General features: G+C 43.2%; 1 protein-coding gene and 1 long non-coding RNA gene across 2 annotated transcripts in view; one reads left to right on the forward strand and one right to left on the reverse strand.

The window, feature by feature from the left end:
* The window catches only part of Pacrg (parkin coregulated), a 487,764-nt gene that overhangs the window by 74,221 nt on the left and 389,597 nt on the right, over positions 1 to 23,946 (reverse strand). The window lies entirely within an intron of this gene.
* LOC131424360 (uncharacterized) lies at positions 17,357 to 22,211 on the forward strand. The gene is made up of 3 exons (XR_009227231.1): positions 17,357 to 18,760; positions 19,989 to 20,179; positions 21,663 to 22,211. It is a non-coding gene; the product is annotated as an uncharacterized LOC131424360 (long non-coding RNA).

Below are 23,946 nucleotides of genomic sequence, written 5' to 3' on the forward strand. Positions count from 1 at the left end.
TAGTGATGTGTTTTGTGAAGCAAAATAAATCAAAGTAAGATACGGAGCTCACCGGGGAGAAGGGGGATGTGGCCTCTTTGCGAGGTGCTTAGGGAAGCCCTCTTTGGGAAGGGTGTGTGCACAGACCCATGGCGAAGAGCTGGAGGAAGCATGCTCCAGGCAGAGAGAAGAGAAAGTGTGAAGGCCTCCGACAGGAAGGTCTCTTTGTGCTTTCAAGGCACAGATCAGGTGGGCAGGTGGCTGAGCTGGGAAGGTTGGCATGGCCAGAAGACCAGACACCGGGGCACAGGATGCAGATTTTGTTTTAAGTCAATGAGGAGCCATTGGAGGTATTCAAGAAGGGAATGGTGTGGAAAAGTACTTCTGGATATTGCATAGGGAAGACATTTTTATGTTTTTGAGAATTAAAAGTTGAATCAAGAAGAGGAACTAGGAGGCTGCTATGGAAGTTCAGCCAAGGGAAACGGGGCTGGGAGGTCTGCTCTGGGACAGTGGGCTATGGACATCCTCAAGGTGCATTCTGAAAGCAGGGTCAGTGGGGTGACCTGTGGATGGACTGACCATGTCCTGTGAGAATCAGAGAAAGATACAGGATGACCTTTAGTGTTTTGGCAGGCGAGGAAGCAAGAAGTGAAGAAGCGTGGCGGTTGTGTAATTACAAGCGTGGTTGGGGCTGGGCGTACAAGTTTGGGGCACAGTCATCTGTGTATAAAATGGTTTAAAACCGTGAAGTCGAGTAGGGTTTCCCCACGGGACCGGCACTGTGGACGCGCCATGCTGCATGGGTCTTGGGGTGGGCTGTCCTGGGCTCTGTGGGATCCTGAGCAGCTTCCATGCTCTGACCCTCTAATGCCTACAGCATCTCCCAAGTTGTGATGAAAGTGTCTCCGTATGTTGCCCAGTGGCCCCTGCAGGGCAAGTCTGCACCCTGTTGAGGACTGCTGCACCACACACACCTTGAGAGATCACCCTGGCCCCATCCTTGTCCCTGTGGGCACAGACGGAGGCAGGGAGGAGGAGGAGGAGCCACATGGGGCTGCAGCAGTGGCCAGGCCTGGGGAACTGAGAGGCCGTGGAAGAGGTTGCCTGGGAAGCCCTGGCCCTGGCTGGTGTAGCTGAGGGCTTGAGTGTGGGAGGGCGAAGGACTCAGCCTGGGTTTGGGAAGGTGGGGGCCGTCTGCGGCTCCTGGCCATGTCATGAAGGGAAGGAGAGAGAGGAATGGGCTGTGGAGGGAACGGGCCCCGGGGCTGAGAAAGTGGACACACACAGCACTGGCAGCCTTCAGGGAGTTCAGCAGAAGAGAGAAGCTGAGAAGAGGCGTGGTCACCACCATGGGATGTGGAGGTGAAGAGGAATTCATTTCTAACAAGAGAAAAGCAGGAGAAAGTGGAATAATTATAGAAATTCAGTTCTTGAGCAGGCAGAGGGGTTGGAATTCGGTACAGCTAGAGGGGCTGGCTTTAGAGAAGGGCACAGAGATTCCTGCGTCCATCCTGAGGGGAAGGAAAGGGAGGGAGTAGGTAGGCACAGATAGAGGCCAGCCGGGAAGATGTGTGAAGCTGTGGTTTTCCTAATGCGACATTTTGTTTTCTTAGGAAAATAAGCAAATTTATTAGCAAAGATGGAGGAATGAATCTCATTTAAGACAGTGCAAATATGAATTTCTCTAGGGATGTGTAAACATGATTGCTTAACTGAGATTCATGTTCAGGGGATTTGCTGTGTCCCAGGTGTGTCTCCAGCTGGCTTCTCCGTTACCTGGCTCCTTGTCTGGAATCTGACATCCACTTAGACCTCCCATCCCCACCCCTATTCTCTGCTCTTAGGGCCAAGCTCCTGTTGGGGTGGGTGAAGTGACTAAGTCAGTCTGCCTGGAGCTTGGTTAGCCTTTTGGATATCACACCTACAAGTCTGGGACAGTGTCCCCAAACCTGCGTGGTCCTGTGTCCTCCACCACCAGGCCCCATGGCTCCCCAGCACAGTGTCTCTTATACTTGGGCCCAGACCCCAGTGCTAGCAGAGCTCAACTGAAGTTTTGAGTGAAAATTGGGGCAATTCACTCACAAAGCCGTGGTAGTGGAATTCTCCTGGTTATTTCAAAGCTCCTCTTGGAGAGTAATTTTCTGTAGGTAGGCAAATACAAATGGCCATTGTTTTTATATGGATTATTGAATGATTCAATTAGTTCAAATTGAAAGCAAGCAGATTGAATATTGTAAGGTGGCAGTGCTAGTTGATGACAGCAGAACCTTAAATAATAGGTGGTTTTATTCTTGGAAGATGTTTCCCTAAGTATAAATAATTAATATAAATTGGACAGCAAATGGAGGGAAAATATAGCAGTGTTGCCAGGCACGACAGTGTTTCCCATTATTGTGAGGTTGTGTTGTGGTGTGCGTGCGTGCGTGCGTGCGTGTGCGTGTGTGTGTACATGTGCTGGAACGACAGGAGCGTGGGTGGATGGTGATTGGTTAGAGGATTGCTGAAGTGCTCAGACTATATTTTCTTAAACCATCAAGCCCTAATTTGCACTTTAGATTCTTCCTTATATTCCTCTCCCAGCCCAGCAGTACGTTAAGTATAGTTTTCAAGCATTTAAAAATATTTCCCTAAAAAGCCTGCCTCAAGTTTGTGTTCCTTTTAGTTTTTCTTTTCTTTCATGTCCTGGGCGGTCTTGGGAATTCAGTGGTGACTTGATCTCTTCCGCCTCCTCCTGCACAAGTCTGGATCTGAGCTCTTCCAACTCATCTTCCTGGGGGATGTGACATCTCCTGGGTTTCCAGCTCCCACCCCTTCTCTGTCTCCCTCTCCTGCTGGGGAAGATCGGCCACCTTGCCACTTCCGTCTTGCCTCGCTGTCCTCTTGTAATAGTCAGCTCTGCAGAATATGTAGACAGGGCAGGAGAAACTTTGTTTCTCATGCCAAACTCTCGTGGATGCAGAGAAGAGGGTAAAGAATGTTTGGACTTCAACATTTCATGTTTTCTGTTGGAAAAATGGCTTCTAAAATCCCTTAAGGCCCTTGGAATCTTCCTCTTCCCAGGGAAGCTTCTGAACGGCCACCTACACTTGACTCTCAATTCCTTGCTTGTGTTGACTTTGCAGCCATCCAAAGCAGGGGTTGGTTTTAAATGCTCATGGGAAGTCACTTCTGTTAAAGTCACTGTGGATTCCTGGATGACAAGTCTGACAGGTGTCTGCCGTGTTTGTTTTTCAGCGAAAAGATGGAATCTCACTCTCCACTTCATCACAGGCTTTCTTGTCTTCCTGCTTCCTCAGCCCCCTGAGCCTCTTCTTCCTGTCACGCTGAGTGTTGAGGTCTCCGGGGTTCCACCTGCAGCAACGTCTCTTAATTTCTTCATGCTTCCTTGCATGACCTCAGTAGCCGACAGTCCCTTTCCAGCCTGGATTGCTCACGACTATCTCTAAGGCGCATCTTCCTTTTGCTTATTGTCTTTTTCCACCTCGATAACCTGTGGGTATTTTAAACTCAACATACCTACAACTGAAATTTCTCTAAAACCTAGTCTTTTCTGAAGTTTGCATTGGGTTAACAGCATCCATAAAAATCTATGAAATTGACTCCAGAAGAGGCAGAAAACACTATCATGTTATCATCAAAGCTAATAATAAATTAACTTAAAATATGCCACACCAAGATGTCGCCAGAAGTGGGCTAACACACACACACACACACACACACACACACACACCACAACACAACCTCATAATAATCTCCCTTTGGAGATGGCCCATATTCTCCCTTGAGTGCATATTCCTTGCTTTACCCTCAAACGTGTCTCTTGAGACTGCTCCCATGCTCCTTTGAATATGTAACTTTCCTAATTAAACCTGACTATGTCTTTGGGAAAAAAAATTAAAGAACGTGAGAAACAGAAATATGGAGTCAATGTTTAAAGTAATCACACTATATGGAAAAAAAGTGAACTAATCCAATTTCCATGGAACTGTTTTTTTTTTTTTTCCTGTTTAATTCTATTTAAGCCCCATTAAAGAAGGATGCCTTGGAAATCCTTTTTTTCCCATGGTGACAGCACATGACCAATATCAAAACTTGATAGAGCAGTTCTAAAGTAGATAATTATCTTGAATATCACAAAGTCTTCAAGTAAATATTAAAGAGATTTAGTAGTACATTTCAAGGAAAAATATGCCAAGACCAAGTAAAATATAAACCATTTATCTCCTGAATACATGAGTGGGTCGGTGAAAATTAGAAATGGGCCAAATTAATAGATGGGAGATTAAGGGAGGCAAATTACATAACTTATATAGGAGACAGCAGAAGAGGCATTTTGACAAAAATTAGCATTCATTTTGATGTTAAAAACCACTGGTAATGAAGAATTGATACTTTCTTAAGTGAGCATTAGTTTAGTGATAAAATGCCAAAACATTTCTATTAAATCGTGGAATAAAAAAGGATGTTAAGCAAAGCTCCAGCTGTTTAAAACTGTTGTTGATGTGAAATTTTAAAAAGTTGACCTCATAGGAGCAGAGAGAAGATTGGTGGTTACTAGGGGCTGGAAGGTTTGGGGAACTGGCTGAGGAGATGTTGGTCAAAGGACAAAATCTTCAAGAGACCTATTGATCATGACCTACATGGTATTGACAGTTAGTATTCATGTTAACATATGCTACATAGTTAAGACATACATTGTGTTCTTGAAAAATGCTAACAGTAAATATGGAGTGTTCTCACAACATACATGATTGTTGTGTAAGGTAATTGATATTTTCACTAGCGAGATTTAGTCATTCATATGCATATAATATACACACACACATATAATATAGCATATATATCTGCTTATATATTTACATATAAATAACATCATCTTATACATGGTAAATACATAAAATTATATCTGTCAATTAAAAAAATTGTTATTGAAATAGTAGCCAATGGTTAATAATCAGAAAATATATAGAGAATCATCCAAAACCTCAATAAGATTACAGAAAACACATGGCAGAAGTATATAATACACAAGTAATTTTCAGTGAGAAGATAGAGTAAAAGAGACTAATGTAAACATTTATAGCAGCAAAACAAATAAAACAAAAAATAAGGTAAAATATCTGAATTTACTGAAAAAGAAAATATATAAAGTTATATAAAGAAAACTTTAAAGCTTTACTGAGGGACTTAAAAGAAAATGTAATGATGTTACTATAACATTTCTACCTGAAGTGTTCTATAAATTCAATGAGGTTTTTCCTGGGAAGCCAGAAAAACCTAATTTTCTTCTGAGGAGAAAAAACAAACAAACAAACAAACAAATAAATAACATATGAGAATAACCTGGAAAATTCTGGACAGAATGTTAGTGAGTAGGCACTACTCCTTAAGATATTAAAATTTTTCCGTCTTGTAGGGTAGCCACTAGCCACATGTGGCTATTTGAAATTTAAGTTAATTCAAAACAAACAAACAAACAAAAATTTCAATTCCTGATCCACACTCTATGCACTTTGAGGCTCAGTGTGTGACCAGCAGCTACTACACTGGGCAGAAAAATAAAGAAGAGTCCATTGTGCAGCGGGTTCCACTGAACAGTGATTTGTTAACTTAATTTTAAACAAGGAAAATGAAAAGAGTTTTATACTGGAGAAGAAACAGTTAAAAACAAAATTGAATCCAGAATTAGATCCATGTAATGTGGAATTTGGAGTGTGATAAGTTGTTTCAAAGGTGAGGAAAAGAGAGACATTTTTTATATGGTGTTGGGGACAATTGGCTAACCATTTGGAAAAATATACAGCTGGATCTTTATCACATTATTCACACCAGTATACATTCCAGACGGAACAGAGATTTAAAATGTAACAGCAGAACTCAGCAAAGCTCTACCGTATCCTTGAGGCAAGGATGAATAAATTTATTTGTACACTGTAAAGTGGGGATATTTGTAATACACATAACTGACAGAAGGCTAATTTCCTTAATTTTCAGTTTGTATGTATCAATAAGAAAACAAATCAAAACAATAGAAAAATGAATCATGAATGTAAATAGGAACTTTATAATAAAGTAAATAGAAATGGCCAATAATCATATAAAAAGATACTCAACTTCACTCCACCAAAGAAACTCCCCAAATGTAGAGCATACTCCCTACACAGAAGGGTATTCTCCTGCATCACTATATATAAACCTTGAAGTCAGGCAGCTGACACTGAACCCTTGCTACCATGTAAGCCTGGGTCCACTGAAAATTTTCCAGTTGTCCCTACAACATCCTTCATAACCACAGGACCTGCCCAGAACCGAGTGCTTCACCCTTGGAGATGTCTCCTTATTCTCCTGCCTGCAATAGTTCTTCAAGCTTTCCCCTTAAGTTTCACACACTCCATGTTTTAAAAGATTAAGGCTAATTTTGGTGTAGAACATCCCTCAGTCTGGGTTTACCTGGTGTTTCCTAGTGTTGATTCTGGTCCAACATCTCTGGCACAGACATCACAGTGCAAGTTATCAGGAGGCACACAATTTTGATTTGCTCCCTTAGTGGCCAGGCTAACTTTGACATTTTAATTAAGGTTGTTAATCTCTATAGTAAAGTTACTCCTCTTCGTAATTAATGAGTATTTTGTGGGGGAGATACTATGGAACTAGATACTGTGAAATACTTATTTCTTTATTTGTTTTTATTAATTTGGATTCATTCATTCCTAATGTGTGCAATGGATGATAGTCTTTTTTACTATTATTTATGCTGATGCTCAAATTGTTCCTGGTTGGCAATTTCCAAGCTGGCATCTGTGTCCCTTACAGAGAGAGAGTCCTTGGTGCTGCTTCCCCACCCATGAAATGCTCTTCAAGTATTTTTCTTTCTTTTTGACATCTCTTTGTTCCAGGTTCATCTTGGACTTTTCTTGCGTAGGCCCTGAAATCAGCCACTTCTCCAAGAGGCACTTTTAGCAGAGAATGGTATTTAGAAACCAAAATCCAGGTGCAGAATGTGCTTATTGGTTTGGGGATGCTGCTGCTGAAGGCCTCTCATACGCAGACAGGCAGACACACAGTTACTGCATGTTTATTTCTAGAGCCATCTGTCTCTATATATTAGAAACCACAAGTTCACCCCAGTATCTTTAATTCTACTCCAACACCACAGGATGCATTCTAATTTCTATCTTTCTATGTTTGTAACTCCCTCAACTCCAATTTTCCTTTTTATATTTATGTATTTGACCAACTCCCTGATGTAACTACTATTCCATTGCCACTACCACTGTCCTCCCATCCTTGCTGTCATTATGGTGTTCCAGTTGCCCTGGTAGAGTCCTCGGTGCTGCTTCCCCACCATGAAATGCCCTTCTCATCCTCATCAAGCTATGATGTCCCTCTCTGATTTCCACACCTCCCTTCAGTGCAAGTGGACTCCAACTGTGCTCAGCCCCACTTGGTGGCTTTGCACTGAATATTTGGGAAGAGGGAAGCAACCACACTGCATATCTTACCCCTCCTCCAGGTCCTTGTCACCAGTTTGCTTATTTTCCTATTTCTTTCCACTGCTTTCATACAGTACGTCTTACAGGGGTTGGGGGTGGGAAAAGGAATCAGGACCTCACCATTTATTGTAGTATGATATGCCATATTAAGTAAAATGTTTGGAGTCATTTTATTATGTGCAATTAATTGAAATACTGAGAATCTGGACAAATTTGTTCTCTTTTACAAAAAAAAAAGATTTGTTCTTTTTTGTAAAAAGTTTAATTGTATAGATACATGCCTTGACTTTAAGTTATGAAAATACTTAGATCAAATTTGGTAAGAGTCTACATTGTCATGAGAAATCCACCTGTGTAAGCTTTACATTTCCATGTAATTGGTAAAGAAAATAGAAAAATGTATCATGAGAAGTTTAAACAATTACTTCAACCAACCTTGGGGGTCCACTCCCTTCCTCTGCCAAGCAGTGACTCCACATGCAGAAGGTCTGACTGAAACTGAGCGTGGGTTTGCCATCGAACCAGAGAAGCAGTGGCACATGGGATTAGGAAATGTTCCTGCATGGTGTGCGCAGCTGAGAACCTTCACACAAGCACCAGAGAACCACCACCTTGCCTAGAGGAGAATTGCCAACTCTGTCCAAAAAGGTCAGCTCTAAGTATTGCTGTCATAACATCTGTGTTGAGACAAAAGGGATTTAAAAAAATCAGGAGAGAAAGATTCTTTGATTAGAACCTATCACAGCCTAGGAGGAAAAATTTAGAATTGTCGAAGAAGGAGTAATGAAGACCTTTATTAAGTCAACCTTACTGGAAGGAGGACATTTTTACATTTTAAGAAACTTTAAATAAACTGTTTAAGATCCAATCAAATGGGGGCATAAAGCTGACCACAATTGGGAGAACTGCCCAGGTCCATATCTGGACCCCCTCAAGAATGGCTTTTCCCTCTTAATGAGGCAGGCGGCTCAGTGATTTAAATAGCCTGCTGTTTCTGATTTCACATGATCTATATTTGTATTGTACTGAGGAGGAAATTCCTTTTAAAAAATCCAAGGCTGGTCCTCTCAGTACCTGCTGGGAGCAACCCAGAATGATGGTTCTTGTTCTCAATGTAAGTATGGGGAAGAGGTGCGCATCCTGGATTGAGGGTCCAGCCCCAGGGTCTGGACACTGAATGGCTGCTTCATATGCATTGGCCAGTGCAATTTCCTTGTCTTGATTCTGCAGGAGATCTTACCCTGTGCTCTGGAAGAGGACACTGCTCAAGATTACTGTCCTTGGCTGATCAGGGGCCAGACTTAAGTCTTGGTGTTCTGTCCACTCTGTTGATCTCCAGTCAACAGATGTTTTAAAATGAGGCCTTTCCAGTGGATCGTCTTTGTCCTCATGTTCAGGAATTACCATAGAGTACTGAATACTTGGCACTAGGTGACATTCTGGAAGGATATTGTGCATTATGGCACAGAAAAAGACCTTGCTATGGAAACATATGAACTTCTTTGATAGTTCTTTTACAAATACTTTAGAAGGAATATATTTGGGGCACAGGTAAAGTTCATTAAAGTGCAGCAAGTTACTAAATGATGCTGAGATTCTCCCTCTATTCTCAGTACCATTGTTTGCTTATCTGACTGCTCTGTTATCTTCCATATGATTTTTAAAAACACCTGGAAGGATAAGCAGCATCTTGAGCTTCACAGTGGCGGTGGTCCTAATGGAGACATTGGCCAGCAAACCCGTAGCGCCTCTGGTGGAGAAGGGGTCTTCTAGCAGGCACAGTGTGCCCTTCCTAGAGGCCTGTGGAGCTTGGCTTAAAAAGGACTGTGCACATTTCCTGAGGATGGTGGGAATTTAATCGGCTGTCTTAGCCCTTAGCCTTGCTTGCTGCTGAGTTGAGATGGCTTTTTTTTTTTTAAGAAAGGGAAGGTATATATTTGTGTATTTTAGATACATGGGACAATCTTGAACAATTTTCAGTTGTTATATTTATGATACAATATTTCCTTTGTGTTACATGCTTCATATCAAATTATGGTTTGAATGTGTTGGGACCTTGTTCAGGTATTAACTGCATTGATGTATGCTTATCTCACACATTATAAAAAAATCAATATGAAGGAAATTTCAAAATTCAGGTAAGGCCACAATATTCCTTTAAGAATAAACATGCAGTACTTGTCTCATTTGGTGCTATCCTCAACTGTTAAATTAGGTAATTCCCATAGTACAACCTATCGGTATTAACAATTTTTCTGTTGTTTGTATCATTCAATCCTACTTTATACCCAACTACTCACTACAGTGTTTTTTCTTAGTATAGGTTTAGAAATTGATTAATGAAACATAAAATGCAAGATCAATTTTCAACTACTTTCAACCTTATCCACCCAAATCCATCTTCTGGCCCATTGCAAAGTTCCCCTTTCATGGCGAAAAGGGTTGTCACATTAATTTTGGTTAGTTCCACTCCAGATACTCTTTATTCGGGCTATTGAGAAATCTGGATGATAAGACGCCCTATTTCAGGGCCACTCATCACGTTTTCTGATAATGCTCACAACGGCTTGCTCTGTGCTTCCTTTACTAAATCCACCAACTCCTTGTCGACAGGGAAGGGCGTCAGGAGAATGCTCCTAATATGGCTCATGGCCTTATTTAGTAAGTGAATTTGAGTGCGAGGCCACAGGTTACTGTGACTTGTGCTTCTATTTGTGGCTACTCACAGACACAGCTTGCCCATCTATTCCTGTTGGATCTCCTTTTAAAGAAAGTCTAAAGTGAATGGAAGAAATTAATAGATGAGGAGGAAAAGCGTCCCCTTGCACTGTGCACTTTTCTGCTTAGTAATTGAACTCTAGGCATTGGACAAGTATTTTTGGTAGAAAAGTACATGTTCTCTCTTTTCTCTTGCTAGCTTTATAATGTAAGTTCTAAGAGAAGCCAATTCACCCGGTCTAAGGTAGATATATAGACGAATGAAATGCATGTATAGAACTGTTCCTTTCTGCAAATTAGTTAGCATTTTCTTCCACAGAAAGAAGACATAATTGGGTGATTACAAGTAATTTTTGAACACTCTTTTTGGGAGCCACTATACTAAAATCCTAGGAAGAAACACCAAAAAAGACGAATCAAATCCAAAATCATTCTTAGCTCAATCAGCTTAAAGCCAATACCATACTAAAAATAGCATATCTGTTATTTTATTTCTGAAAATTTCTTGACAAAGTTGATTAACTAATATGGAGAAGATACTAATTTTTATCATAAAAAATTCCCAATCCTTTTTTTTCTACAAAAGCAACATTCAGCTTGAATTTCTACCTCTGCTAGTTTCCTTTCTCTAATTTGTATGTTGGGTTGTCATCATCACCTCCATCCTGTGATTGAATGCGCACATTAAATCTCAGGAAAAGAAAATGATAGGAAAGAGGAGAAGCTCAGAAATTGTGACCACAAATTTCAGTTCTCTACAGAGTATTTGCTTTATGTAGAGAATAAAGCAAAAATAATCTTTGGACTGGATTGTGTGATATAAACTAGTTTACTAACAAGATAACACCAGTTTAACTACAATGGAATTCAAATTGGCTATTAAGTTATGCTAGTGCAGACAGTGGCAATATGTTAGACAACTGTGAAAAGAAAAGGACGCACCACCGACAGTCTGTGGCCCCAAACAGGCCACTTCCATATGCTCCCGAATGCCTGACAGCTTTGCAGCCCGAGTCTCAACTCCTTCTCAGTGACACCCATATGGTGCCACAGATTGAGAGCTTGCCTTTTCTGAGACAGCCGCACTCTTCCTTGGTATGCCATTGCACTGAGTATTTGTGAACAGCCACTCTTCATTTTATCACAAAAACGGGTTTATGGGTACTAACTCTTCCACTTTTTTTAAAAAGAGAGACAGTTAAGGATCCTGGAAGTCCTGTATTTTAATTTTTTCCAGGAAGAAATTGGTTGCATGCATTTTCACCTGACATCAGGACGGGTCAGACTCCTACCCATGCTCCTACCTTCTGGGTGTGCCAAGAGCTAGGGGTTTGGGTGTGAAAAGACACAAGTCTCCTGCAGCTCATTGTGTAGTGCGGGGCCAGAAGAAAGAACACACGTGCACCACTGGCCCCCGGGTAGCCACTCCAAGCGCTGTTCTCACATTTACCCTGAAGGGTGTTGGATTTAATGGGAAAGTCAGACACGTAAGGAACAGAAACAGGAGCAAATGATCTTACTGGGAATGACAACAGATTCAGTATTGCAAGGATGTGTTTGTTTAAACCTTGCAGGCTTTAGACTCACACACTAGCTTCCATGCTGGTTGGTTGTTATTTTCGGACTCGTAGACTCTGTGTGTCACCTGTCCCCATTGGCAGACTTCATGGGCAATGGTCATTATTTTCATATTGGCAGAGATAGAGTGACCCATCACCTAGATTATAAATGAGGTGATGACCACTCAGAACACCTTCTTCGAGGAGGGCTTGCTTTTTCAATAAGAGGTAAACACGCCTGGGACAGATTTTGAAGATGTGTTTCTTCTGTTATTCAATATAAAAAATTTTTTTATAGAGATTTCTTACTGTCAACAAAGTTTTCTTTTTTTTTAAAGCAAAGACGGAACATTGATATATTGGTGAATATTTATAATTGATGAAGAACATACTGGAGAAACTCTCAACATGAACCAAATTTGGTAAACTGAAAACAGTGGTAAAAGAAACCAAAAAACAAACAAACAAAAAACTCCCCACTAAACCATTGTTTTTCAAGAGTTGGAGAAAGGAAAATAAATATTAGATCTTTCTCCCAACTAAACATCCTTAGTTAAGAATTTACCTTGCCTTTCTTTCTCTCTGTGAGACTTGAACTGGAAATGGGATCTAGATTTGACATGACTTGCGATAGTTTCCTTTGGGAAAACTTATGGGCAGCAAGAACAACCTTTTCCTTGAGCCTGTCTCCCACTCTTCTCCAGGATCTGGGAAGCATCTCTGTGCAGCCTGCCTTTCCCCCAGCACCCTGGGCCTGGCTTTTTCTCTTTGCTTTTTCTCCTTTCTTTGCTACCTGGTTCTCTATCACCTGGTTTCTAGCTTTTCCGTGCTATTATGGCCCCAGACCTCTGGTGTCCCACTTGAGATTGGTGGAGGAGACAGAGGGGAGGGGGAGCAGCTGGGTGGGAGCTCCAGCTTTGCTTCCCATATAAAAATATTCACATGCAGAAAGTCATTAGTCCCAGGAGAAAGGTGAGAGGTTTTGTATAGATATATATGACTTAGACAAAATTGAATATGGTAATGACATAAAAGTGGATTAGAATTTCTAATAAGAGGACTTGGAACCCCCAATAGTTTATCAGTTGACTATTGAAATATACAAATACTCATGGAGGAAAGTTATCTAGAGACAAGACCAATCTAATAGTAACAATTCATCTCATGCCTTTTTGTCAATATTTGCAAACACCATCACCTGTGCTTAAGAGCACCTTTGAATGTGATGTCTTGCATTTACCCCTTTAGGGGCAAGAAACTCATAGTCCCAGTCACAGAATTCCAGTTGGATGTCACTACCCCCCTGTTTTTAGTTTGTTCCAGACTTAATCATGATTTTCTTAGAAATCACTACTTGTCATGAAAATAGACACTCAGTTCTGCCTATCTGCATGCACCATCTATTACTACCTTACAGGGAACTAATTAAAACACGATCCCACCTCCCTCAGGTATGGAAGTTGTGAACAACTGCACCCCAACATGGTTTAAAAACACTGTACAAAATGAGCACCAAATCGCTCCCGCAACCTCCACCAACTGTGAGACCTCACACATGCACCATTCAAATGACAGGTAACTTCTCATTTTCTTTTAAAAGTAATTAGTCTCAGGAAGCCACAAGACCGGAGCAGTGTTGGTACACTGCCTGCAGCCCTTTCTAATAAGCTGGTGACACCATGTTTTTTAATCAGCCCAGAATTTGCCATTAGTGTCCTCTGGACTCCGAAAGAGCAGACTTATCTTCTCCCTCAGGGCACCTGCAAGTGTGATGGACACCGAGCAGTCCTTAGGTGAGCTAATGAACTGAGAGAGCAGCACCATCAACCAAAGACCTGGGGCAAGCAAAGTCTCCTCCTGATCAGAGTAAAGCTTCACAACCTGTGTGTCTGATCCACAGCCAGGGTGTTCCCTTCATCTCTGATTGCTTGAAGAGAATCTCCTCTCAGGCCATCATGGGTCCACAGGCAAGGGCAGGCCAAGGTGGAGGAGGAACACTGAGGTGTCCCTGCCTGTGACCATCAATGTGGCAAGCAGGCAGCAGGATGTGCTGCCCCATGGCACCTTATGTGTCCGTGGCTCCCCAAGACGCTTGCTTTTGGAGACTTCCCTCCACCAAGGGGCTTAGAGAAGAAAGGCACCCACAGAATTCTCACCATCTGGCCTGGGGACCTGGCCTCCTACACTCCTCCAAATCGAAATAGTGTTTTGTGGGTTGTTGTTGTTGTTGTCACCCCATGTGAAAGGGGTGACAGATAATCTGGCCTTTTCTCAATATTCAAGAGATTTAGGAAAAAACACATACATTTTATTTCATTTAATTCCTGTGGATTGCTTAGATAAATTGCAGGCAAGGAATGAATCCAGGATCTATTTGCTGGAGGCCTCTCCAGGTGAGTTTAGCTTACTATTTCTCATTTCAATATGAAAACCTTCATGACAACTACTTCTCTTTGAACTCAGAGAGTGGAGAATCCTGAAAATTTGACAGTTGGTGGCAATTTATGTAACTTGTTCTATTACCGTTGGCAGAATGTGGGAAAACACGGAAATGAAAATCTGAATCTATAATACACACACACATACGTGCATATTTATATCTCTATATATTCAACATCAGTGAGGGACAGAAATGGCAGAGCACAGGGACTGGAGAGGGACTCAGAGATCGTTCCCTGCATAGGCTTTCCGACATTGATTTTTTTTAACTTAATTGAATTTAAGTTTCCCTAGTTCCCCTCTGACCCTGGCCTTTCCCTGGCACTCCCCCTGAGCCCTCCTGCTCTCTCATGCGCCTGTCTGCTGGACTGTAGAGCCTCCTTCCAGGGCCTGCTCGGATCCCTGGTCACCTTGCCTTCCACCCACTGCTCTAACTCCCTGCCCTTAGCCTTCCAGCCCTGAGCCCCTTTCTGGGAGCCTTGCAGTCATGGTGGCTCCTTGGGGCTCATGGCTGCCCTCCAACATGCCTAGGAGGGTGGTTCTGTCTCCCCAGGAGATGGGATGCGGTGAACGTTTGCAATGGGCTTGGGCTCAGAGGGCTTTTGTAGGCCTCTGACCATCATAGTGACACTGTTTGTGGAAACTGAACGGTGACAGTTATTGGTCCTACGGCACACAGGTAATATGGTGGCCTGTGACTGAGCACCCAACACGATCGGGCTTCTAAGACATAGCCAACACCCTCCCCAAACCCTTGTGAGTGTGATGCCTGTGATTTGCTCCTTCTTGTCTCCCACAAATACCGGCCAGTGAATTCATTGGTTTGAATTGGTGCAGGAGGTAGGTAATCTGGCCTCATGCCCAAAGGTGTTGAGGAAAGGTTTGTACATCTCCTGGAGGGCTCCTCACAGGGGCAAGGGAAGTGTTTCTCCTTGCAGCTCAGGGCCACTGGAATCTTTTTAAATGACATGTTAATAAATAAATTGGGGCCTAAATGCATGTCAGCACATGGTGGACTAAGAAGAATCTGCATGGGAACTAATTCATGTGGTAGTCTTCCTGTTTTTTTTTTTTTTTTTTTTTTTTAATCAAAGGTATAGGTATTAGCAAGAATTGATCCAGATCAGATCTATGCACTCTGATGAAATGGGAGTAGAAATGGGTTTGTGACAAACTCCTTCTGAAAGTTAAAAGTTTTCACTGATTCTGTTAAAATATTCACTTGTTTTCATAGTGGTGTTTAAAAATATTTTCCCATCTGTTTCTTCCTTTAGCTTTCCTTGTAGTTGTTTTACACATTATAAAGTAATAAATATAAAGTATAAATGTTATAAATGTTATAAAGTATAAATGTCACATATGAAAAATTCATACTGTAAAGAACACAGGACACCCTGGCCACAGGAAGATGAGGAATCAGAAAGGAGGCGAGGACACAGGGCCCGGCCCGAGAGCAGCCCCTGTTCTGATCCAGCCCAGCCCGCGGGTCCTGGGAACTGGGAATGCCGAGGAGCAGTGTGGTGCCATTGCCCCAGTCATTCTGGATCAGCACTGAAAGTCCTGACCAGGGAGGCTTTTCATCCCTGAGCAAACTGGACAGTCGGTCGGTCACTCATTAAAGAGATACCTCAACAAGGACCATTCGGATGTTAAAACCCTGAGGACTTTTGGCATTCCCGGGTTTGTCAGTTGTCCCTTTCAGGTGTCCTCCCTTTGAGCACTAAAAGGTTAAAACTTGAGCTTACTCGGAGAAAAGAGTCCTGGTGCAGTTCTATCAATACATCTGGAATGCTGCTCATGAAATTCAATCCTTCTCCCTCTCCTACTCACGGCTATGTGTTGTTCGGAAAGTATGCATGAACTGAGAAGTATGTGACACGTGCCCACGTTTGTACCCTTGGGTGCAGAGTCCAAGGTTAATGCTACTCGCCTTAGAGCAGGGTCATGCAAATGTTTAGATCATGGAATCACACACCACACAGACACTGGGACAGGTGTGTGTGCTTGTGTCCGGGAGGTCTCATTCTCTGGGGAACTAATAAGCCTAAAGCATTTGCCTTTCTATATTAGGACAAAAAAAATTTGCCTCATTTTTTTTTGTCTACTTTTTAAAAATAAAAAAAAAATATATGTAGAATCTGAACTGGTAGCAGATAAAGAAAAGCAGACAAGTCCTCTGGCTGTAAATCTAAGCAAATTCCTGCCCTTTTTGTCCTTCCAAGTATTATGTCTCTGATTATATTTTAAAATTAGAAGTTGACATTGTCACTTTCTATTCTTTAATGGCCAAATGTTTTGTATCCTTAGGCAAGTGTTATGGAAATATTCATACACTATAATGCTACTTACTACCATTTGAAATGTTCAAGACATTATTAAATATGGAGATTAAATATATGTACAATATCTAATGCATATATATTTCTAGCAATATATATGTGTGTTGTATATAGACATACATGTATACATACACAGATGTCTACCTACACGTATGCATGCGTGTGCATGTGCCACACAGGACAGATCTCTGAGGCTGAATTGGAGAATGAGTTCTGTGAGGGTTCTAGCTGAAGGCCTCTGAAGAAACTGGGCTAGAATTGCTGGTTTACTGTGAAGACCCTCAAGCTCAAGCAAGGATCAGAATGCAATTTAGTTGAGGGCAGGAAATGTGACTTAAGTTTTATTCTTTAAGTGCTAAAAACTGTGTGGTTATTTACCAGTGCTGGTGTTCACTATCGATGATTATTAAGCTCTGGATATTACCAGACACCAGGGGCTGGGGATGTGGCTCAAGCGGTAGTGCGCTCGCCTGGCACACGTGCGGCCCGGGTTTGATCCTCAGCACCACATACAAACAAAGATGTTGTGTCTGCTGAAAACTAAAAAAAAAAAATAAATAAACTAAAATTCTCTCTCTCTCTCTCTCTCTCTCTCTCTCTCAAAAAAAAAAAAAGCTGCCAAAAAGATTCATTAAAAAAAAAAAAACAAAAACAAAAAACAAACAAACAAAAAAACTACTCTGGCAGTTCCTTAAAAAAAAAAAAAAGATGTTACCAGACACCAGGGCCAATGCTGGGACCTTGCGGATGAGCGAGGCCACTCAGTTCCTACAGCCACCTCGCTGCACGTCCGAGTCACACTTCCCACTGAGAGACGTGGGGCAAGGTGCTTAACAGCTCTGAGCCTTACTTTCATCATAGGTAAGGTGAGGACACAGGGCCCATCCGCCTCACACAACTGAGAAGTAAGCCATGCACAGCGGCGGAAGTTCTCTGCAGAGACGAAGCTGCTGCATGTCATTACAATCTGTGTATTTGATACTGTTTTTTGAATAAATGATGATGATCTAGCTCTAAAGATAATATTTGTTAACTTACTGAGCTACCTTGACTTACTATATTAGCAAAACATCATCTCTCACAATCAAAACAAGCAATGTGAGTTACATTAAAAATTTGAAAGTCACTTTAGTGAACAGATACTTCTGGTCATTTGGTTAAAACGTCACCAGTAGCAGATCCAAGTGGCTATTTCATAAAGGAAAGTATATTCCCAGATAAAAGTTTTACATTCACTCCAATTTCCCCAGTGCATCAGAGCATCTTAGTGTGGAATGGGGAGCCTCAGGCTCCAGTGAGGAGCCAGTGAGGCCGTGATGTCTTCAGGCACCGCTGCTCCTCCTGGGAGTGCCGCCTGTGACGTCACACGGGGCATTGCTTTGGTCTGTCTCTGACATGGACTGGAAAGCTAGTCCTTTAAATTTTTATTGGGATGCAGCCAGTTTTCAAAGATAAGATAGGCCTCGCTCTGAATCGGTCCCTTGTCAATTCCCTTAAGAGGAAGGTAAAGAGAGGAAATTTAAAATAAGGATAGAAAATAGCTGCCAGCCTCGTAAGGACAGCAGGTGAATGGGACTCTATTTTGATGACACACTTCTTGACAAAAGCCTTTACAGATGGGAGTTTTCCCTTCTTTTGTAGCCAAAGGTGATTTTAGGATACAGTTGTGTTCGTGAAACAGCCGAAAGCAGCCCAGCATGTCCACAGAGATGGAGACGGGTCGGTGCCAGCAGAAAACCAGTTGTAACTGGGTCTGAAGGGGAAGCTTCTTGCTGTAAAAAAATTAAAAATCTTCTAATCAAATGTGGGCTTTTTTCCCTAGTGGAAGGGGAATTATCTTAACCATTTCAAGTTCAAAGTTTTGGCTGTTTTCTGTCTATTGAGCTATCAATGTATCAGCTGTCCACCTGTGTCTCTCTTTAACATCGACAGGTCTTGGGATACGTACAGGAATATTCCTTTGTTGTCTGTTTCCTGGCTTCTTTTTTTCTCTCTGACTGCAGAATATAACAGACAACTGCATGTGCTTCCATGATGCCACTGCAAGACTTTTTCAACGGTCATAAGGAAGACCCCAGTTGAGCCAGCACCGAAAGCCGAGAGTGCCCTGTGTCATGTTCTCACGGCGTTCTGCCGAATGCCGCCCCGGTTCCTGCCGGGGCAGGTTTCATGTTCCCAGCTCCTCATCTCTGAGGCTCAGGCCAGTGTGGAGCCTGTGGCGCAACATAAGGTAAGGCTATTGGCAGAGTCCCAGCACCTGAGACGAGAGGCCTTGGAGTGGGTGGACATTGGGGAAAAGGGAGGGGGGAGTGAGTGGTCACGGTGAGGGCAAGACTCTGTTGGCCAGGGAAGGGCGGGTCCTTGGGGGAGACAGTGTGTCACCACAGTGCTCCTTTATTGCAGCCCTAAGGTGCTTATCAAGGGCCACACGCTGCTTGACTCCCAACTCCGGCGATAAGAATGTTCCCACTTAGTTCTTACGTAGCCCTACAAGGACAAGGATGATTTGATGTTGGACACGCTGCTTTAGATGTGATCCTGAGGCAAACCGGGAGGAAGACGGGAATCAAACACATGGACGTCTTTCTACTCCATGCTCTCAGAGTGGGAGAGGAGAGGGAGAGGGAAGAAGAGAAAGAAGGGAGGAGGGGCTGAAGTTTCGAGCTGGAGGGGATGTCTACAAAAGCCACGGCAGGCCAGGGAGGAGTCACCAGCACCATCCACGGACAGAGAGGCTAGGAAGGAAGATTGGATCTGAGGAGTCAAAAGCACAGAGAGCAATATTAAACACAATTTTAGAGGGGACAGAGAGACCTTCCTTCAGGAGGAACATAGTCGTTCGGAGAGCAAATGGGGGTCTTCAGGCATAGAATCCCCACTGCCGGATGTGGCAGGAAAGAAGTGTGGTGACACAGCGTGGGGTGAAGGACAGCGGAGGGCCGGGAGGCCAGGCCTTCCTGAAGGCACCTCCCCAGCCAGGAGGCCTCAGGTGTCCCTGGGTTCCCTTACCATCTCCTTTGTAATTATAAAATGTCTCCAACGTGTGTTCTCAGGAAATGAGGGGAAATGTTTGTGGCTAGAAAAGACGTTACATAGAATTGAAAGCACTGAGTGACAAGGACATGTGGAAAGGAGAGGGGTGGCCACGCAGCACTCTTCCTCCTTGGACAGAATGAATAGCTTCCAGGGTCAGATTTACCAAGTAAGTAGGACCAAAACCAAGGGAGAGACTTGGAACTGTGGTCAGCGAGTCACGAGGTTAAATTGTTCTTCAATAGTATTCGCTTGGGTTCATTACAAAGAAATAGGAAAAGAAGCAAAGGCCAGGCATCTATGTAAGGTTGAGAGTACCCCAGAGGAGAGGCCTTGGAGTGGGTGGACATCCCAAATGCTTCTCTTGTCTGTGGATAGAGTCCTTCAGTTGTTCCCTTTGAAGACATCGCCCTTTCTGATCCCAGTAGGAGCTGAGGTCAACAGAAGTGGACTCCCTCTGCAAGTCAACTCCAAACCCAGGTTCACAGGAAGAGAACCAGCCTCAGGAAGCAGAAGAGCCATGGCACCCTGTTCTGCAAGCCCAAGGGAAACACTCGGAACACCCCATGTGTTATCCTGCAAGATGTACTGAGGACCGAGAGAGTACCGCAGGAGGGTAAGAAAGGGTGCAAGGGAGCACGCTGGGAGTGAGTCGGCCCTCACTCAGGTCCACAGCCAGGCGAATTCCTCCTGGCCAAGCAGGCCGGCACATTCTAATGGCTAGAACTAATTTTAGTAGCTCCAAATACTTGGACACTGATGCCTTGATGGAAAGGCTATTTGGATGTGTGGTGCAGCCACACCCTAAAAAAGGAAAAGCCGGCCTCTGCAGAGAAGAATGCCCTGTGAGGCCCCAACCACGTCTGACCTCTGGCTGCTTTCCAGCTTGAACGACCAGTTCCACCTGCTTCCTGCTGGGTGGGTGGTCAGCACGTGGCTCTGGATGGAGGAACCGGACGACTGCCAGCCTTGGGTACCTGAGGCTTCCTTCTTGGGGAAGGACAGTCAGATGGAAATAAAGAAATCGAGACAGATGGCCGGGAAGGAGGGATGGGGACAGAAAGGGAGAATCCAAATAAGTTCTGGGAAGTCGAAAGCAGAGAACGAAGCCACCAGGACACGGGCCATGGCTTCTTTTCCGCAGAAAGGACTGCTGAATCTGTGCGACTAACCCAGGAGCTCCATCCCAGAGGCCTGCTCTGTGGTTGAATGGGATTTGTGCTACGGAAGAGTCTACCAGTCCAACATGGATTGGAGAAAGTCTGGTTCTATTTTTTTTTTCAACGTGTTCAACATTTATACTACATTTAAAATACATTTTTATGTGAAATTCTTTTAGGAATTACAATTTACAAGGTGCTCATGAGATTTTTAACTTTGAATACAGAAACTTCGAAAATTATCTTTGAGGAGAAGTCATCAAATTCAAACAAAATTGAAAGTCCTCAGCTAAAATTCCAGGTGTCCCCATCTTTCCTAAGTATTGTCCGTCCAGTTTCCGAGAAGCCCCCTGCCAGGCTGACAGGTTCCCACAGCGTGTCTGGATTCTTCAGAGTTGCCTGTCCCATAATTTCTGGTCCACAGCTTCTGGAAAGAATTGTCCCCTTGAGGGTTTTGACGGTTTCCCACAATCCATGTGGGGATTAATGCAACACACCTTGAACATGGAAAAACTACTAACCCCAACTTTCACACCTCACCCTTAAAAGGTTAATCTGCTCTCAAAAACCAGTTTGAAACAAAACCAGAGTTTCTCCTTCCAGGCACTTAAAGACTGACACTCATTTTCATCCTGCCCATCTCAGTAAGGGAAATCTCTCTGAAATGTTTAAAACACAAAATATATTTCCTAAATTTATATCCATAAACATATAAAGTGTCACATTAAGACTTTTTGTAGAACTTTAAAAAGTGTATAGTTTAAAATTGCCCTGAAGTTACATGCTGATGTGTTTGAGATTTATTGGATTTCTTTGTTATAAACCTTCATTTGTGTTAAAGGCTTCAAATGTCTGCATCAGGCAACATATTGTGATTTTTAAACCAGAAAATACATTGCTATTTATTAGGTTTTTTAAAAAGGCTTTTCTTTTCCACAGGCTGTCGGGTCAGGTCTATGAAATAGAATGGTAAGAAGACTTGAGCACTTGGAAAAATGGAGATCCCAGGAGTGGAGAAGGTGTCATAGCTTTCCTATGCAGGACATATAATGATGGCCACATGCTGCAGAAAGTTACAGATGTCTGCACCTGTCCAATGCCTGACAGATGCTTCCTGCAAACCCCACCTGGGAGCCGGGAGACATAACCATGTCCCCTCGGAGGTGAAAACATTCAAAATAATAGACACCTTTGTGGAGCCTCCAGAGAACTCCACCGAGCTGTATGTATCAAAGAAATCTAGCTTTAGTGTAGTGGAATAAAAATTGTATTTAAAAAGAAATAACAACTTAATTCATGCTCATCTTGAGACATACATGCCAAAGTTTAAATGTTTAAAAGCAAGGCAATAGACATTTTTATGGTTGATAACAAACTACAAATTTGTCTGGGGGAAAAAATCCTGAAATATTTGACAAAAGAGCTGTGATAAGAGATAAAGAACACAGTATTCACTGTCTGAACACCCAGAGGGGGAGCTCCAGCGCCCAGAGCCCACATTTGCAGCTATGTGCGCTGTGATTACAGTTGTAAACAATGGCTACTGTGTCACCAGGAGGAAAACAAACAATGGGCCTTTTTCTGAAAGTATCTGTAGGAAGAACATACGAATCAGTCAACAAGGGAGCTGAAATGCTCCTTGTATTCTTTGTAAAAATAATACTTTAAGGTTCATTGCAAGAGCGCTGGTCCTCTGTTTCACCAGGCATCTTATTTTCCTTCATTCACTACACAGTGCTGCCCAACTTGCACCTGGTTTGACCAGCACTCAGCTGCCTTCTGGGGGTTCTCCCTGTCTTCTTCCCCATCCCCCAGACTCTGGACAGCTGCACAACCGTGCTTTCTTTACTTATAAAAGCAAGCTTGTGACATCCCTTGCTTGATTCAGTTACAAACGGAATTAATTGAAACCAATTCAACAGGCGCGGGCTGGGAGGGGACGTGGAGAGGGGAGTGGGACCGTCTTCAAGGAGCTCACAGTCCACTATGGGTGTAAGACACAGCCAACGCGAGCACCAGGGAACACGCCCTTCCTATGACAGACTATTATGGAGGGGAAAAAAGATGGATGGAAATGCCTCTGATTCTGTCTAATTCAGATCCCATCCAAGAGGAGTGGAAGACACCAGTCCAGGGAGAAGCAGAGGTTCTTGTAAAACCCTAGAGCTAGAAGGCACCTCACCTTGACCTAAGTGAACACCTTCCCTACAGGGAAGGGAGCACTCAGGCTACAGAAGGTAGAGATGATGGCCCAGAATGTGGCCCTCAGGCATGGGAGGGCAGGGGGAAGCCAGCATCCAGCAAAGGCGCCAGAGTGGGGAGAGGAAATGTGGACAGACGCCTCCCCAGCACCGGAGAGTTAGAACAGAAGGAAGGGGGACCAGAGAGGGGACAACAGATGACATGAAGGCGAGGCTGGCGGGGTCTGTCACAGACCTTTGATTTTGAGGCTGGGAGGGCATTTGAGGACATTCGGTTGGAGCCATGGAAGGAAAGATGGTGAATTTAGTTATTTTTTAAAAATTATTAATATTATTTTATTTACTTTGCACTTTGACGGTACTAGTGACCACCAGGTAGATGATTTAGGAAATGGTGTTCACGTTCCTTCATGGTTTCTGCTGTATTCCTGCACTAGGGTTGATTAATAATCCCTTCTCTAACTTAAATTGGAGCAGCATTTTTAAGCCACTAAATAATAATATCTTAAATATATTAGGTGGGGATTTAATATTTCAAACAGTAGGTGGGCATTTCTAATTTGGACTGCTTCTGAGAGGGTGGGCAATGTGTGGTGTGGGACAGCAGCCATGAGTGGGGGACGAGCCTTGGTGCGGCTGCCGTGGGCTCCATTGGCAACAGGCAAAGCAGGATGGAGGTAGTCAGAGGGCAATGTGGAGTGGCTCTCGGCTTCTCTTTGGGGTCACCTTACAGGACACGTGCTTGGCCTTGAGCAGAAGATGAGGCACTCCACATGTGCCCAGGTCCAGTTCTGGGCTGTGGGTTCTAAACTGAGGGGTTTGATTGTTCTCATTCACTTTTATTCTCATAAATAGTTTTGACATTGAAGTCCAGTCAGAAGTAGAAAATAGGTCATTTTTACCTAAAGAAAGCAATTCACACACAAGCAAGCCTGAATTTAAAGTCCCTTGGGCTGCTGGGCAGGACTTTAGGTAAGCTCCAGGGGGACCCTTGGCCCTCAGCAGTTCTTCCTGGGCTCTTT

The sequence above is a fragment of the Marmota monax genome, unplaced genomic scaffold (assembly GCF_021218885.2).
Source record: "Marmota monax isolate L192 unplaced genomic scaffold, Marmota_monax_Labrador192_F-V1.1 WCK01_AAM20220418_F8-fsc00083, whole genome shotgun sequence".
Classification (NCBI taxonomy): domain Eukaryota; kingdom Metazoa; phylum Chordata; class Mammalia; order Rodentia; family Sciuridae; genus Marmota; species Marmota monax.